The sequence below is a fragment of the Talpa occidentalis genome, unplaced genomic scaffold, assembly GCF_014898055.3.
Source record: "Talpa occidentalis isolate TD23 unplaced genomic scaffold, MPIMG_talOcc4v2.1, whole genome shotgun sequence".
NCBI classification, from domain to species: Eukaryota; Metazoa; Chordata; class Mammalia; order Eulipotyphla; family Talpidae; genus Talpa; species Talpa occidentalis.
In genome coordinates, this window is record NW_026555331.1 from 55,476,044 (window position 1) to 55,495,587 (window position 19,544).

At 40.1% G+C, this 19,544-nt stretch overlaps 1 protein-coding gene across 1 annotated transcript in view; it reads right to left on the bottom strand.

Annotated features, from left to right (window-relative positions):
* The window catches only part of SGK3 (serum/glucocorticoid regulated kinase family member 3), a 110,079-nt gene extending 90,889 nt beyond the window's left edge, over positions 1–19,190 (bottom strand). Inside the window, exon 1 of the mRNA XM_037505781.2 lies at positions 19,152–19,190. The gene's annotated coding sequence lies outside the window, so the exon portion shown is untranslated. The remainder of the gene's footprint in view (positions 1–19,151) is intronic.
* Between the last annotated feature and the right edge of the window lie 354 nt (positions 19,191–19,544).

Here is a 19,544-nt window from a genome sequence, read left to right on the forward strand (position 1 = left end):
TGGAAATGGAACTAAGAGATGCCAATCTGCTAGATTAAACTGTTTGGGAAATTTTATGGGGAGGTTGTTACAGGGTTTAGGAAGAATCAGAGACAAGTAGTAAGAAAATCAACACGATGAAGAAAACACACTAGGTACTATATGAAATGGGTGGAATATTTATTAGATCCTCAGTGAGAAGTCCCTGTCCTGATGTAACATTTAACTTAATTGGAGAGTTAATCCATAGATATTATGTAAACCAGTGTTCTTCAAACTTTTTTGATTAAGACTTGCAGTAAGAAATATTTCTTACATGATGAGCACATACACACACACATATATATAATTGCAACAAAATATGTAACAATAATTACCTCTTTTTATGTACAACACATTTTAGTATTTCCTATTCTGCATATCTTATTCCAGGTTTTTAAATGCTAGTCACAATCCATTAACTGATTTCACAAGTCACTAATGGGTTGCGACCTACACCTTTAAAAACACTACAAAAGACTAAGGTATGTTTTATTGAAAAAGAAAGCACTTCTGGAGTACAAAATTGGAAGAGGCAAGAAGAAAGCAAGAAAATCAGAGTCCAGATAAAATGTCTGAACTGAGCATTCAAGAAAGGATCATAGCCTGACAGTCAGTGAAAGGAAACGGCCATTTCAAGTTAAAAAAAAAAAAAGGCAAGAAAACGTAAGGTACACTAAAGGTACGGTAGAGAAAAAGCTAAGTCTGGATGAAAGAGAAAAGAAAATAGAGCTAAAGTGGTAGGTTGGAGACTAACCACAAAAAGCTTAACAATTATTAAGTAGCATGCTGTGATTCTAACAACAATGGAGATCCATGGAGTGGATCCCAGGTAATACTCCAAGCGGATGAGAGGGAGGGGCAAGGGAGAATGTTGTTAAACTGCAGTGATGTCTATACCATCTCAGTATGACTTATTAATTTTATAGGCATAAAAATTACATATTAAAAACAACGTAACATTTTGTTAGGGGGAAATGATGTGGCACCCCGTTTTGTATCGGGGTTGCTCTACAACAATTTGACTGGAACCTGAGCAGTCAGTAAAACAGCAGCAGCTTATTTTATTCACTCTGATTTTTTTCCTCTTAAAATTTCCATGAAGGAAGGAATGGATTTAAACAATTTAGACCATGAAAAAAGTAGAACCAAGATCTTGTCTTTTCTTTCATGATCTATGCAGTAACACAGATAGCTCCTTGTACCAGTGATCCAGACTTAAGAAACTTCCCTCACTTTGAGGCTCTTTTTCCACTAGACTTTTGCACTTGCTGTTCCTTCAAACTCTAATACACAGTCTCACAACTGCCATTCAGCCAGATGTGATGAAACCTGATAAGCCTTCCCTGGTTCTACCTCTGGGTTGTGTCCTTGCTGTGGGCTCCTGGGGCACTTTCCCCACCCTAACACTTTTAACCCTGATTTATAATTGTGTATTTGTCTTTACAATTACACCATAATCTGCATGAGGGAAGAGGTTACATTGATTTTATCATGAAAATCCATCCACTGTTACACTGCCTAGCCCACTATGAGTAGTCAACAAATATTTGATGAGTGTTTTGTTTGTTGTAGCAACATATACTTTAAAGTTAATACTCTGATGTTAAAGTCTAGATTTGAAAAGTTAAAATCTGTTCCAAGTAAAAACAACCAACATCCCACCTACTTTGTCTACTGAATAACCTGATGTAAATGTACAGGCTGATTCTGTGGACATGCTGCCCCAAGTTAGGTTGAATAAGTAACATGTGGTGAGGAGTTTGGACTTGAACTAATAAAGAGCTGTTGAAGGTTAAGAAAGGTAGGTATGCAATTAAAATAGGGCTTTAAGAAGATTAGTCTCCTCTGGTATGCAGGGTAGAATGGGGGGAATTTTTCCTTCTATTTTTTTTAGCTTGTTTTTAAAAGTATGAGCAGATGACTCTACTAACATGAGCAATGAACCTCTAAAGCTTAGTTTGCATAGATAGAGTTAGTATCCATTAACTCAACGAACATTTTTCCAGGGTTGACTATGTTCTCCATGCTGTTATATTATAATCAAAAAACTTCATATACTATAACCTGACATTTAATGAAACAGATAAAAACTGTTGAGAGTTGAGTCACAGTAACATTAGCTTTCTGTGCAGTGGGGGAGTCTATGGTGCTTATGAATATCTGGGAAATTTTCAACATACAATGACTGAACTTACTATTTTCACAGAACCAAATCACATTTTTTTATTCTTCTCTTATTTAGTGCTTCTGTATTGATAAGTAATTTTAATGACAACTATGACTTCCATCTCTGGAAATAAGCAGAAGCCCTGCTAAAGGTGACCCGGGGCATCCAGGACTTCCTCATGGGCTGCAAGAGATAATACTAATACAATAGTATGCTAGGATAGAAATATCCAGAATTTACAGTGGAAGTCCTGGAGATGTTAGGGGGAAATGATGTCCTGAGTTAATCCCATACAGGCTTTGTGGACCCCACCCCCACTCCAGACTAAAGCCATCAAGACATTGGGAAAGACAAATCCCATCACCACCAAGGGAGGGTGGCTGGGACCTGAGGGTGGAGTTGGGTAGCCAGGTTGGATATAAAAACCAAACACGTGGGCCTTGGGCTCTCTCGCTGGCTCGTGATCGCTCGCCTCCTGGCTTCACCGCTCCTGGCTGGCGGCCAACTCTGAGAGCGCCATTTTGGGATTCCTGATCGGCGGATTGGGTAGGACTCATTTAAAACTTTGTCTCCCACTTTTCTCCCAGAGCTGTACATTTCCTCATTTTCCCCTTCCCTTGTAAATAAACCTTTTATTAACCTTTCACGTGTGCCTGCAGTAGAGCATTGATAAGTCCTTTTAAGCGCGCGGGTGAGGACCCACAGTCAGGCACCCCGTTTTGTATCGGGGTTGCTCTACAACAGAGAGAGGTAAGTGGTTTGGTTTGGGGAGGCATGTAGGAATAAAAATGAAGGTTAGGGACAATATCCTAAAGGAGGTGACTCTTGAAATCAGTACTGATAATAAACAAGTTAGTGAACAACAGAAGGACAGTATTCCAAGAACACAAGAGTAAATTAACATAGTGTGTGTTAAAGTAATTACTATTATTGGAGCTGAGAGCATGAACCTGGAAATACAAGTACCTGACAAGTCATACTGAGGACTTTGGACTTGATAGTACATAAAATGAAAAAGGTATGTATGTGTTCATAGAAATGACCTTTGCTTTGGATCACTTTGAATATGGAAATGGATAGAGGCAGGAAAGAGAAAAGTAAAGAAATCTCTTAAGATTTTTCCTCCAGGGCAGCAGTTGAACGCTGGGTTGTGGGGCTGCCAGCAGCCTCTGCAGCGCCAGTTCGATCCCTGGTCACCGGCGAGGGCCCACATACACACACAAAAAAAAGATTTCTCCTCTAATGAAAGAAGATCCTGAGGTCCTCAAGAGGCTATAGGAGACATAGAACAGAGGGAATAGACTAGAGAAATATTCAGAGGTGAAATCAGGAGGTCTTTGTAGATAATAGATGCAGGCAGGACGGGAGTCAACTATAAAATATTAAGTCTGTACCTAACCACCTCAGGTAAAATGGGAAAGCACTTCATCTATAAAAATAAGTCTAGGGCCTCCCCGGTGGCGCAGCGGTTGAGCGCTGGGTTGCGAAGCTGCCCGCGGCCTCTGCGGCGCCAGTTCGATCCCTGGCTGCTTCCCGGCCACCGGAGGAGGGTCCCACATGGCGAGCAGACCTCTCCTGCCGCCCGCTGCTCCCCTCAGCAGTGTACTTCGGTCCTTCTGCCTGTTTTGCTCCCCGCTCTGGCTCTGGTGGATTCTCTCACCCTCCCGCGCTTCTGACTGTACCCAGTGCTTGTATAAACAAAACAAACAAATAAATAAATAAAAAAAAGACTGACACTTAAAAAAAAAAAATAATAAGTCTAAAAGTTAATACTGTCCTTTACAATAGTGCCAGATCTGGTGGGTTCTGGAAAGGTATAAGAGCAAATACTGTTCAGGGTAGTATGAAATTACCCAACAATTACATAGTCATCAACACACTCAGAACAACATCTAAAATGCTTCTCAGGTTTCTGGGTATAAAATGATAACATAAATTATACTGGGACAATAAATGTAAGATGAAACTGGTGGAAAGTGGGATGGGGGCATCAGGAGGAAGATAGAGAAGATCTATTTTGTTTTATACATAATGAATTTCAACTACTGTTAAGGTAACACCATGTGAAGCTAGTCATCTGGTAGCAGGCAACTGGACATATCAGTCTCAACGGCAAAGATTAGGATAGGAACCATGGATTTGGAGTCATCATCACAAGATGCATGTGAACCAGGAAGGGTAGCTTTAATCATCCATAGAACTAGTGTAGCACAAAAAAGGCAATGAGCTAAAGTCAGACACCTGGGGATACAATATTAGGAGAAATAGGTTTATCACCTTAATGCTTAGGTCAGGAATCCCTCTAAAGAAACCTTTCTTTGCTATTCTCCAGATTTCCTTCTTTACAACTTCTAAGACTTAAGGAAGGAAAAGGTGTGTTATGTCTCCTTTGAAGCAAAAGAGAAAAACTTAGCACCACAAATTTTATTTACTCTTATTAATTACTTACATTTATTGAACACCTACTATATTGCAAACAATGTGTTAAGTGTTTTAAGTACGCTTTATTTTAAACTTAATTGCAGAGCCTCCCCTGGTGGCGCAGCAGTTGAATGCTAGGCTGAGAAGCTGCCCGTAGCCTCGGCAGCCCCAGTTCGATCCCTGGCTGGCGGCGGCGAGGGTCCCACATGGCGTGACAGAACTCTCCTGCCACACCCGCTGCTCCCCTCAGCAGTGTATTCCGTCAGTCTGCCTGTTCTGTTCCCCGCTCTGGCTCTGGTGAATTCTCTCACCCTCCCACGCTTCTGACTGTACCCAGTGTTTGTATAAATAAATAAATAAATCTTTAAAAAAAAAAACTTAATTACAACCCTATGAGGCGTGGCCCATTATTACATCTATGCTACAGGTGAAGAAATTAATTGATAAGTGATGGACAAACTGCTATTTGAACTGGGTAAGTCCAGAATCCCCATTCTTTTTTTAATGAGGAAATGTAATTATATTTGATTCAGAATTCCCACTGTTAATAATAATCTCTCACAGGAGATAAAAACAAAAAATGAGTCATCAGTGAAAACAAGGTGGTGAGGGAGCACAATGGACTATGGTGGCGGACTATGGTGGTTTAGGTGGAGGGTGTGCTATGGTAACAACACCTGAAGGGGGAAACCCTGTACTTCTAAAATACAAACAACAATGTGAATCAGGGCCTCCCTGGTGGCACAGGCTTAAGACACAATCTGTGAAGCTATCCTCAGCCACTGCAGCACGAGTTCGATTCCCAGCCAGCCAGGCAGCAACCCACAAGGCGCAGCAGACCTCTCCTGACTTGCCCACTGCTCCCCTCATCAGTGTATCTCAGTAAGTCTGCCTGTTCTGTTCCCCACTCTGTCTCTGGTGAATCCTCTCAGCCCCCACGCCTCTGGCCTGTACCCCAGCTCTTGTATGCATAAATAAATAAATCTTTAAAAAAAAATTGTCAATTGCCTCCCTTGTGGCACAGCGGGTTGAGCGCTGGGCTGTGAAGCTGTCCGCACCCTCTGCAGTGCAGGTTCGATTCCCGCTGGCCAGGGAGAAACCCACATGGCGTGGCACAACCTCTCCTGCCTCGCCCGCTGCTCCCCTCAGCAGTGTCTTCGGTCCGTCTTCCTGTTCTGCTCCCTGCTCTCTCTGGTGAATTCTCTCACCCTCCCGTGCTTCTGACCTGTACCCCAGTTCTTGTATAAATAAATAAATCTTAAAAAAAAAAAAGTCAGGGCCTCCCCGGTGGTGCAGCAGTTAAGCGCTGGGTTGTGAGGCTGCCTGCAGCCTCTGCAGCACTGGTTCGAATCCCGGCCACCAGGCAAGGGACCCACATGGTGCGCAGACCTCTCCTGCCGCCCGCTGCTCCCCTCAGCAGTGTATTTCGTCGGTCTGCCTGTTCTGCTCTCCACTCTGGCTCTGGTGAATTCTCCCCCGCTTCTGACTGTACCCAGTGCTTGTATAAATAAATAAATCTTTGGGGAAAATAAAAAAGTCAATCACGCCTGAGTAATGAAACCTCCCTTAAAATCCAAAAGGACAAAGTTCCAAGGTCTTCCCAGTTGTTGAAGGCATGGAGGATGGGAAGAGTAGCATACCCAGAAAGGGTATGGAAGCTCAGGGCTTCTTCCTACATACCTTGCTCTACATATCTTTTTTATTTGACTGTTCCTAAATTATATCCTTCTATAATAAACTGGTAATCTAGCAAGTAAACTATTTTCCTGAGTTCTGTGAAACACTCTAGCATATTAATCAAATTCAAGAAGGGGGTTGTGGGAATCTGCAATTACCATCCTGTCATTCAAAAGAAGAGGTATCTAAAAAAATGGGGGGGGGTGGTGGTATGTGTGCCTTTTGGAACTGAGCTCATAACCTGTGGAGCCTGTGGAACCTGACAACATCACCAGGTAGACAGTGTCAGAATTGAGTTAAATTGTTGGGCACCCATTGTCATGTCCCAGCATTATCTGGTGTGGGAAAAAAACTATCACACATTCTGTGTAATATAAAGGAAAACAAGTTTTTTCCTTTACAACTACATGACTAAGATTCCACACAGCGTTATTTGAAATGGCACTGACGTCCTTTAAAAACAAAGATGACCTACAATATTGAGTCATTCTCTAACAGTCACACCATACATAAATATTTCAAAATGGTAAAAATGCTCCTAAAATTTACATTATCATTAACTTTTTACTAGGTCACATAGACCCAGAAAACAAATTCAACAAAAGGCAGTGATGGTTTCTCCAGGAACTTTGCATGAGCTCAGTCATACTTCCAACCTGCTTTCCGCTATTTCTACAGTGAACTTCACCAGTACATTTTAGAACTTTTGCAAATTTAATTGGAAGTACTTGTTCACCTCAATTCAGCTCTAATGAATGGCTATGTGGAACTCTAAATTTAAGTACAACTGCATTACTGTTCTCTGATTAATGTAGAATAATTCCTGGATTCATGGCAACGCCAGACTAAATGACATTGTAAAGAAACTCTTTGTTTTCAAATAAATCAGTGGTTGGCTTTAGATAATGCAATAAAGACTCTTATTCAAGTAGTGTACTCTCGTTAAAATTGTAGAAGTTGAAAACAACAAAAACTTCCACATATATTAAAAGAATACTTTGTATTTAAAGCCTTTTTTCTAAATGAATAGAACCAGAGAATTTTAGAGGAGGAAGCAACTTTGAGTAATTTACCTTTCTTGATTTTGTCACTTGCTAAGAACCACTTAAAAAGTGGCAAATCTGAGAGCTGAGCCTCTCAAATTCCCAATCCAAGACATTAACTGTAATACAACATTATGGACAAGCTGATATCAGACTATAATTATCAAGTGCATTCTTTGTGCCCTTCACCATGCCAAGCATTTTCATATCTTATCTTTCCTAATTCAGTTTATAAGATTTTTTAATACTTAATACAACAACTACATTCACTCTTTGGGACAAGCAGTTTTGCCGATAGATAATACTGTCACATGATCTAAATGGGAAGAGATAATACAATGATTGCAATAACTATACTACCGAACAGGTTTTGTTTCAACAACATACTTCACTCAGAAATTTCCTTCCTAGACGAAGATAAAGATTTATAATGCCCCAAAATACATTTCTTGGGCCTCCCTGTGGTGCAAGGGGTTAAGATGCAACCTATGAAGCTATTCACAGCCACTAAAGCACGAGTTAGAGCCCCAGCCAGGGAGCTACCCACATGGCGCAGCAGACCTCTCCTGACTCTCCTGCTGCTCCCCTCAGCAATGTTTTTCAGTCAGCCTGCCTGTTCTGTTCCCCACTCTGTCTCTGGTGAATCCTCTCACCCCCCGCACCTCTGGCCTGTATCCCAGTTCTTGTATGCATAAATAAATAAATCTTTAAAAAAATGCATTTCTCTGGGAACTGGTTTCTTTGGCAAGCACCTAAAGACTTCTGCAGCTACTTCTTCCTCCTTTCATTTCTATACTTTTCTTACTATCACTTCCTGATTCTTCTGTAGCTTCTGTTTGTTCTCCAGTCTATGCTTTCTCATGAACAGCAATCCCCTCTGATAATCTAGAAATCTAGATAATCCAGAAGGAATGCAGAATTTCTCCTCTACAGTCTGACCCATATACACTTTATCTAAGGCAAAATGGCTTTCTAAATGACAGTAAATTAAATCTCCATAAAGTTACTATTTTTTAAGTATTTAGAGACTCTAGGAAACATTACTTTGTGTTCCGCCTTTATAATCTGTGACCTTTTAAAATTTTGGTAATGATCTGAATTTCATCAGTTTTTCTTACCACCTATGCCCATTTTACTAGATAGCAGAATCATACGAATTTAAATCTAAAGTGTTCTGTCATTCTCACTTGGTTAACAGATCATCCCAACACCTATCAAGATACATGACATACCCGCATAAGCTAACATCCAACAAAAATCAACAAAACAACAGATTGTACCTGCTGATTATTCTGTTTCCAAGGAGTACTATAAATAGTGCTGGTTATCATGTTAAGAGGTTTTAGACTATGACAACGGCATTTGTGAGAGTTGACAATGTTCATTGCACACTGGTAGCTAACATTAGGAATCTGACAGCTCTGCAGATAACAACATAAGACATTCAAATTTTGTAGGTTCAGCATTTAACACAGTCAGCATTTAAATTTAGAATTTTAAGTCCTTTTCAATTAGGTAAGATATATATGATATTGAAAATATTTTCAATCTGCTTCTCCTTGAAGCCCAGCCCCAGTTCCTAGAGGAAGATATTAATATCTCAGAATTATAAAGAAAAAGCGAAAATCAGTTTTGAAACACATCTAACCACTGCCTCATCAGCAGATGGTAATCTGAGTTACTAATTCCATCTGTTCCTTCTGATGAGGGGCTTTGTAAGAAGTCAGCCTTTACCACCTTCCTCAAAGACAAACCAGGTTCACATCAGCTCTGCCGTATTATAGGCCACATAGCTGTGAAACCTTACTGAGCCTCAGCTGCTCAGTAAGCTGTAAAATAAAATAAAACTATCCATATCCTCCTCAGTCTTATAACGAGCATTTAATGAAATAATGTCACTAAAGCTCCAGCAAATGCCAGGTAATCAATAAATATTAGTTCCTATCATACAATAAAATACAGGTCACAAATGATAAAAACTGCCAAAACCCTGATAAAAGAAAGCATTTGATTTAACATATGTAACTGAAAACAACAGAATTATCTAAATAGTAAAAGTAACACAAGCTTTACTTTCTGAAAGGACTAACAATCTTAAGTAGACAAATTATAACCATGATGCACAGTATTATGGAAGAAGAAAAGAAATTAACTTTACACTAATATGTTTGTATTGTCTAGTTTTACTGGGAAACAATAGAGTATCCAGTTGGCAGAATATTGCAGATAATTTCAGTTAAATAGTTCTTCAAATAAGCCAACAATAACTTAAGGTTTGGCCTTAAGTATTTGCAGTCTCAGAACTTCCTAAGGGAAGGCTTCATGATGAATCATGAGGCACTCAAGAGCACTGAAGAAGAACAAAGCCAGGTGAAGATGCCTGCAAAACATGGCTGGTCCTTTGAGACTAAACACCATAAGCATTCTTCAAAAGTAATTTAAAATAACATTTTACTAAAAACATTTGAAAATGACAACAGAAATATGTAGGTATATTTTTTAAAAGTCAGGGAACCCACACATGATTTCTTAAATTATTTTTACAATGAGTTACATGTTCACATGATTCAAAATCCAAGAAACTATGATACCCTGTGTAAAGTCTGCTTCCCATCCATGACCCTATCCACCCAGTTCTTATCACCCAATCCCAAATAGATAAACATTGTTAATTTCTTATGTATCTTTCCAGAGGTTCTTTATTCTTAGACATAGGAAGAAAAACATATTACTTTTTCCTTTTTGTTTCCTGCACAGAGGGTAGCCCCAAAGGCAATTTTTTAATCCTAAAATGGCCAATAAATGCAACACATAAATTCAATGGGACAAGGGCTTGTTTTCTTTCTTCTTACAGTTTTTGCCTAAAGAAAATTTTTCTCTGCTTTTCTCCATCCCACTCTCTTTATTTTGGTCTTGAGCAAAGAAGATACTAATCATGGTGATATAGTTAAGAACAGGCCTATAATAAGGAAAAGGAGAGTTTTTAGTTTAGAAGGAAAGGTAGACATTATAAAGGACTTGTGGTTTTAATCTTCAAAGTCCTTGAGAATAACTAGTAATTCCTTTCAAAAATTTCTGACTGAATTTTTAAAAGAAGGAACAGAAATAAATGTTAATGTTAGTGTCTCCAAAGGCAGAGGTAAATCCAAAGGGGGAAAAGAGGCATATGAGACTACTGAAACTCTTAAAAACTCTTCTAAAACATTTGAGTGTCTTATCTTTCATAAATAAAAAGAAATTCTCTTATAGACAAAAAAAAATACCCATATATTCATGAGAAGGGAGTAACAGAATAAAAAGAGATCAATTAGAAAAGAGAGTAAGGTACTTGTGTTGGAAAAGACTAAACTATAGATTATACTATTGACTAAACTACCTACACATAGAAATACAAAAACAAGAGCCATTTCAAAAAGTTAGTCCTAACTTCTGAATTATTTTTAACAATAATGCCATTTCATTAAACAACACGGTACTTTCACGTTTAAGCCACTGACACTTCTAGCACCATGCTATTTAGAGTCTGCATAAAAGTGGCTTTTCAAAAAAATCATTTTCATTAATGTTTATGGGAAAACAGATCTTTACTCTGATTGCTGCTTTAGGTAGCTATTGTCTTGGTGTAGTGTAAAGATCCTTACAGTGTCTAGCATGAGCATATTTATAAGTGAGCTGAAGTTGGTATGAAGTCAGCGAGCTGGACCTGATTCCCCTACATCTACCTGATATTAGAGTCTCCAGCAGCAACTTAAAATTCCTGCAACTATTTTTGCGTCTCATCTCATTCCCTAGATCAAGAGGTGAGCCATACTTCTCACCAGTGTAGATCTCTGCTGATAAATCTGAAAGGAAAGGGTCTGTAATCTTGACATACCACTTCTCAAAGACTGGAACCTTTGGTCTAACATTCTTAGTTTTCAACTTAGTTAAAAACAAAGGGATTATCTTTAAATAGCCACCTAGAATTTTGGATATATTTTCTGAAGGGAACAGTAGTCTGATCTAGGAGTCAGCTTTCTTTTTTTTAATTTTTTTTTTTTATATTTTATATCATTCTTCCTTTTTGTACAATGTATGCTTTCTCCTCTCAGGTGCAGTCTCCAAAAAATTCTCACCACCAATTCACCCATGCACCATCACCATAGTCCCTTGTGTTCTTCCTCCCTCCCCTGCACAATATCTCTGATTTATAATTGCCTGTTAATTTTGTTTTTTAATTTATTATAATTTTTTTTTCTGATCCCTTATTTGGTTCCCCTACATTCCTAACCATCCGATATTTTTCTTTTTGTTTCTGGCTTATTTCACTGAGCATAATCCCTTCCAGCTCCATTCATGCTGCTGCAAGTGTCCTGAGTTTATCTTTTTTAATTGCTGAGTAATGTTCATTGTGTATATATACCACATCTTCTTGATCCAGTCATCTATTTGGGGCATTTCGGTTGTTTCTAGGAGTCAGTTTTCAAGATCAAAACACTCTATTTAATCCACAACATAGCTAATATCTTCAATAGAGGAAAAAAAGCATAAAAGCATGCTACTGCAATAACATGAACCACTCCGGAAATGATAAATAACTTAAACTTTTATCATACACGTTAATGCTTAAGAAAAAACAGCTTATTTAGAAAAGGTGGGTGGAAAACCTCCGTGGAAATTTTGAAAGGAATTACTAGGTATTCCCAAGGTTGTAACCACTTTGAAGGTTGTAAACCACTACTCCTTTATAATGTCTACCTTTCCTCCTGGACTGAAAGCTTGCTTTTTCCTTCTTAAACTGTTCTTAACTGTGTTATGATGATTAGTATCTTTTTTGCTCAAGACCAAAATGAGAGTGGAGGGGAGAAAGACAGAAAGAAATACTCTTGAAGCAAAAGTTGGAAAAAGAAGTAAAAAAGAACAATGTAAAAAGGGAGATTAAATTTTTAGAAAGACAGAAAGCACACAATAAGAGGAGAGTGTAGGCCACAGTTTGTGCACAAGCTCAGTGGGAGAAGAAAAGGGAATGGAGAGATATAAACCCAGACAGATGCAGACTGGAACACCTGGTGGCATTAGTGTGGAAATAGGGGGTTGTATGCATGAAACAATACTAAGTGTTGCTAACTCAGAGACAGACTATAACAGGATCACAAGAAATTCAAAGTCACCTGTTCCTACCATTGGTGGGAGTTTTGTTAAATCAATTTTTTAAAATGAACTACTTATCATTAGGAGGCTACTCCAAAACATCTAAAGTTCAGTTGTTCTAATTTTTATCTGGACTCCACAAATTTTCCTTGGTTGAAATACATTACCGTTTCACCTTTTAGTCATCACAATCATTAATATGTTAATATTCTATCATTTCTCAAATATCTTGTATCTTAGATGTACTTAAAAAACAAATATTGACTGAACTCCATTAGATGGATTTACACATAATGCTGATTTGGATGGATTTGTCAGTCCATCTACACACCCTCATCTCATCCCTTCTATGAGCAGTAGTGTAAATTTCCAAGAGTGTTAGCCAGATTTGGGATATGGCATGTGGCCAGGAAACACAGTAAAATTACTGATTCAAAAGTGCATGGAATCTATGATTCTGGTTGGCTACATAAACATGATTCCCTACACAACAAAGCAAGCCTGTATAAGAAAAAAAAATTAATGGCATTGAAAATATGTATATGCACACAAATAAAAGTCTAGAAAGATATAGTCTACCATGTCAATAGGGGTTATTAATAAGTGGCAGGTTTACCTGATAATTCTTATTTTCTCCTTTCTTTAAAATGTATTGCTGTGGTAATTTAAATATATTTTAAAAGTTAAAAAGTGAATATAGAAGTAAAGGAAAGTGAATACATTATTAATTATAAATTGGAATACTATGCAACTATGAAAACTATGATGTAGCTCTACAGATATCCATGATAAAGGATTACATGAAAAGAGAACAAGCTGTGTAAAATGATTCCCATTTTTTAAAGACTCTATGTACATATACAGACACACAAGCTTATATAAGAAAAAGTCTAGAAGGATATAAAAACTTAGAATTGTAACCACTTCACAAGTAACATTAAAGCGGAGAAGATTTCTTATTTCACACACTTCTCAACAGCTTGAATTTAGGGGCAAGCATACCTTTGCAATTTAAAATGTTTAGAAAATATGAGACAAAACTAAAAAGTGGGGGAAAAGATGTATGTATAGTGTTTTCTTGGGAAACTAAAAATATGATATCTATATTCCCTTTTAGCTATGTATAGATATACTATATACACATATACACAATAATTATCACATTACATAGCCTTATATACATGCCTTCAATGTTTGCACATCTGAATGCTAAGTAGGAAACAAGACCATTTTACGTTAAATTTAATTTATTTTAATATTAAAGACAGGGCAGGAAATAACAAGAGTAATAATGTCCCTTCTAATTTTTTTTATTTTGTTAAAGATTTATTTATTTATGCATACAAGAACTGGGGTACAGGCCAGAGGTGCGGGGGGTGAGAGGATTCACCAGAGACAGAGTGGGGAACAGAACAGACAGGCTGACTGAAAAACACTGCTGAGGGAGCAGTGAGGGACAGGAGAAGTCTGCTGTGCCATGTGGGTAGCTCCCTGGTGGGTCAGGGATTGAACTTGTGCTGCAGAGGCTGCCAATAGCTTCACAGTGCTGTGCTTAACCCCTTGCGCCACTAGGGAGGCCTCCTTCTCATTTTTTAACTCAAACAATAAAATAGTTAAGTCCTAGTGAAGGTTCACCGTAATGGAGGACATTCAATACCCTGGCTAGTCCACCAGTGAGTCCAATTTTGTAAATATACTATTTGTGAAATTAATGTTACCTTTAGAAAAAAAAATTTGGTCTTGGCTGACCTAGCAAATATATCAGGAACCTGAATGGAAGCAACTAACCTGAATTGTATTTCATCACTGTGTACTATGGGAATACAAAGTCATTTCATTAAAATCACAAAACAGTGATGACATAATTATTTCAACATTATAGGTATTCTCAGAAACAAGTAAGCCTTTACAAAGGCACAAAATATAAGCCTGTACTCAACCAGCAGCCTGTCAGATCACCCCTACTCTCAAGGTAAAAGCCACTAAACCAGCTCTCTACCTTTTAATTATCTGCAAAAAAAAAAAAAAAAAAAAAAACCAAAAAACTCATTTCACAGCCTGAAGAGCTACCTATGATGATACTTCTGCCTTTAGTGGTACAAGGGAACCAAAGGAATTACACCCACCAATATCATATGCCAATACATGTTTCCAATCCTCCCCAGAATTTCTTTGGTCCCAGGTTGGTCTCCCCTATATTTATGACCCCATTGGGAGAGGTAAGGCAGCATTCTGTATGAATCTTCCTTTTTCTCATCTTGGGTATTGTCAATTTCTTACCCCACAGTTCTATAATCACCCTCTTTCATTCATCTCTGCCCCCAACCCAAGGAAAACAAATACTGGTTTTGAATAATAGGAGAAATAAAGGCTACAAGGAGATAAATAAGACAGGTTTTTAGATGTAGGGAATAGATGTAGGGAATAGTGAAGGCCCTGAGAAACTGGACAAGGGCAAAGGTAGTATATATTGCCATAATTCCCTTTGAAAACTCCCTGGCTCGGCTTTAGACAGGCAGTAAAATTTTACTCATTGATGCTCTGAATCGGCCTTCACTATCTGATTTCCATGCTGTCTCCCTTGGCTAGGATGCTTAACTTAAAGTTAGTATTGAGATAAAATTGTTTTGACATGAACCATACAATGTGGCGTCAACACCTCTTAAATTTAACACTTTTCTCCATGACATAGAAAAAAATAAGTAAAATGAGAACAAAGATGCTACCACAAGGAATGGAATAGGTAAAGGAAAACAGAAACAGGTGCCTCCCAGGTGGCACAAGGGGTTAAGCACAGTACTGTGAAGCTATCCTCAGCCTTTGCAATACAAGTTCAATCCTCGACCCACCAGGGAGCTACCCACATGATGCAGCAGACCTCTCCTATCTCACCCATTGCTCCCCTCAGCAGTGTATTTCAGTCAGTCTGCCTGTTTTGTTCCCCACTCTCTCTCTGGTGAATCCTCTCACCCCCCCACACCTCTGGCCTGCACCCCAGTTCTTGTATGCATGAATACATAAATCTTTAAAAAAAAAAGAGGAAAACAGAAACAAAGAGTACCTTAAGATTATATGGCAGCCCTGTCTGTCAAGAATACATGTTACATAATTTGAATTTCATGAATCAGAGGTTTAATCAGTAATTTACATGAATTTAAAAACGAGAGAAAACATGGGGAATGGAAAAGGTGAATTGGTTTCTGAAACAAGGCAGGTTTCAAAAGTATTTTATAAGTATTTTATTCCACCCACACACACACAGAAAAGCGTTGACAGGCAGATGACTCAGTCTGGCTTCATTAAGGGTTTCTTACCACCTAATATCCCTAATATCATGGGAAAGGCCACCCCATCTCTCATTTTTCCTTATAGCCCTTCTCAATTCCTCCCACTAGGAAATGACCATATTTTACTCTCTAATTGAAGGTTCTCCATCTGGAGGTCACATACTTTAGAATATAGAGGGTTATTCTTGAAAGATATAAATAGTTGAGGGTTTTTTGTTTGTTTAAAAAAGACTATTGCGGGCCTCCCCTGGTGGTGCAGTGGTTGAGCGCTGGGCTGTGAAGCTGCCCACAGCCTCTGCAGCGCCAGTTTGATTCCCGGCCACCAGCGAGGGTCCAACCTGGCGCACAGACCTCTCCTGCCGCACCCACTGCTCCCTTCAGCAGTGTATTTCGTCAGTCTGCCTGTTCTGTTCCCCGCTCTGGCTTTTGTGAATCCTCTCACCCTCCCGCACTTCTGACTGTACCCAGTGCTTGGATAAATAAATAAATAAATCTAAAATATAGATATATAAAATGAAAAATAAAAAAGACTATTGCAATATTTGAAAAACACACAGTACTAATGTGAGGCATTTCAAAAAAAATTACATTACCCAGATCCTTGATCTTAAATCTAAGTAGTTTAATTGAGTTCACTAACATTGAAAATCTACAACAATTTTCAGTACTGAAGACGGACCTTAAAGAACCAGGAGGAGACAAGAAAGATGTCAATACAGACACTAAAAGCATTTGTCTAATCTAAAAGTGCCCCAAATCTTAGGGGGAAATTAGGGTGTTTAAGAAAAACAACCACCTATCTGCTTTTTCAAGAACCAGATATGATAAATCTTAAGAAAGCAGCTCACAAGGCATTGTCATCTCTTTTGTAGACAATATATTATATCAGACACTGTTGGAAAGAAGAGAGATTGGATTAGACCGGAAATCTCTTACACACAAATCAGTTATGATATTTGAGTTACTGAGATATTTATAATGTTTTGAAAGAGCAAGAAACCCGAAGTCATTTGGAATTATTCATTCCACAAATGTTTATTATAGACAGGCACATGCCAGGCACTGTCCACATACCTGCACTCTCCATTCTACTTCTTACTAACTGTGCAATGCTAGCTAGTGCACTTTAATATCTCTATGTCTCAGTTTCCTTATCTGTGAAAACAGGAATAATAAATGGCTATCAACCTCACATGGTCTGTCTGAAGAACAAATAAGTACAGTCTACCTAGAAGCATTAAAGTGTTTGGTGTGGACCTCCCTGGTGGTGCAGCGGTTGAGCTCTGGGTTGCAAAGCTGCCCGCAGCCTCTGCATCACCGGTTTGATCCCTGGCCACCAGGCGAGGGTCCCACATGCCACGCAGACCTCCCTGCTGCCTGCTGCTCCCCTCAGCAGTGTACTTCATCCCTCTGCCTGTTCTGCTCCCTGCTCTGACTCTGGTGAATTCTCTCACCCTCCCGCACTTCTGACTGTACCCACTGCTTGTGTAAATAAATTAATAAATAAAGTCTTTAAAAAAAAAAATAAAGTGTTAGGTGTTGTATTGGCTAACTGAATTCAGAATGCTACAAATGTCTAATGCACATGCACCATAAATGACATCAAAGGAAAATAAGCCTCCTGCTTCCAGGAGACATGTCACAATCCCATTAAATAAGGCCTATAGTTTCACTTAAACATCTCCCTGGAAATTTAAATGATGGGGAGAGAGAAAACGCTAGAACCTTGTCTATTTTGTCCACCATTTCCCATATCTACCAATCTGGCAGGTCAAGGCACCCATTCCAAGAAGGAACTTTATGCTGGAAAAATATTCTCTCTATATATCTGCAAGTCACAAAATAGACATCTGTAAGATTGACCATCACCTCTATGTCACCAAGAACAAATAACAGTAAATCAGCAAGCATTATTTGTTGTGTTCTATTTATTGTACAGTGCATTTCAAGTTCCATCTGACCCTCAAATCTAAACTACCTCATACCAGTTCTCACTATAACCAAGATGAAAATGCATACATTGTGCAAAACTGAAAAATGATGTAAAAAATGTATAAAAGAAAAAGATAAAAAAAAATTGGACTCAGTGCTGTGGCAGTTGAAGAAATGGGGAAGTTCTAGTTCAGAGTAAGATAGTGGTGAAACAGCACTATGGTGGATGGAAGAGACCAGTTATAAGTATCTGGCTGAGATCTTCAAGAACAGAGCTCATTCATTAACTCCAGACTCCTTTTCCCTAGGGAGTGGAGGGGTGGGGTCTCCTCTTACTGGAGTGGTAGCCAAGCCGGCCCAGAGGGCACACCCAGTCCTAAAATATGCCAGAAACTTCCTCTAATATTTCTAGCTCTTGCGATGACAGCAGGGAAACTAAAGTATGCATAGCCTCTTCATTGATAGTGCCGCTATAATTTAATATTTTGAGTTAATATTTATAAAGCACTTAGAAAGAGCCCAGCACATAGTAAGCACCATGTGTTTGTTAAATAAGACACTTCCCAGATTGGATGGTGAATTCTGAATCTAGTGACAACCTAGTGTATATATCAAAATATACAACTGTATAAAATTTTTACCTTGAAAAAGATTTAGAAATTCCAGTGCTCTGTATTCATTCCTGCATCTCAAGTGTAACATAGGTAGTCTCTTGTGCAGGACTAAAAATCCATTCATGATTCAGAAATCATGGTGCAAAATTAAATAATGAAAGTATTTAATTTCACGAGATGAATTCTTCCGTTTTTCTCTTTCAAAAAACCACCACTAAAAATGACAAAAGCAAGAAGTCTGCAAGCACTTGTAGGTGGTACACATCACTGCTAAAGCTAAAGCCGGGGTAATCATATTCACTGCAAGAGGGAACGGGTTCTAATCACAGAGAACTCAAAGGGTGGCAAAGCATTCAAGTCTCAGACTCCTGGTCTGTTGACAACAGGTTAATGATTCCCTTGTTCTCCCCTTCCGAGGCCTCCTCTATCCCGGATCCTCGCCGGTGACGCGCACCCACTTTCGACCTCAGGTGGGGGGTCTCCCACCCGCCCGGTTCCCAGCTCCTCTGCGCTTCTCTGCGCACGGCTCAGCAATGTCAGACCATCAAAACCACCGGGGCGTTTGGGGATCAAAAAGCAAAATCTGAAAGGCCCTCAGGGAAACAAAGACCACTCAAAAACTCTCCGAGTCTGGGGCTGGGCAGGGAGACCGCTTTCCCCCTTCCGACCAACTGGGAGTTTCCGGGCAGAGGGTGGAAGGAACTGCCAGGGAACCCAGGAAAGTGACTCCTGCTCGGAGGAAAGGCAGCCGTCCCGGCCCGCGCACCCCTCGTCCGGCCCCGGGTCTCCGACCGCGGCCCGGACGCGCGGTGCCTGCCTCCCGCCCACCCGCGCTGGGTCCCGGCGGCCCCGCACCTACCGCGCGGCGCAGCGCTGTCTCCCCGCGCGCGGGCGCGGCGCCGAGCGCACTCGCGCTTCCTCCTTCCCGGCAGCGCCGCCGGGCGCCGGCGTTTCCTCCCTGACGCGTCACGGCGGCCGGCGGCTCCTCCCGCGGAGCGCGCGGGGCGGTGGGGTAGAGCCGGGCGGCCGGCTGCGCGCCGGGACGGCGCCCGCTTGGAGCCGAAGGGCCGCCCGCGCGGGACTGGAGCCTCGGGCTGACCGGCCCCGGCCTGGGCCCGGCGCGCCCGCGGGCAAGCAGCCCTCCTCTCTCTCCCCCGACGATGCCAGAGAGAGCTTCGGCCGCTGCGCCCACCTCGCCGGGCGCGCAAAGTTCGGGGACACGGAGACTGGTGCGTCCTGTCTAGAGGCTAAT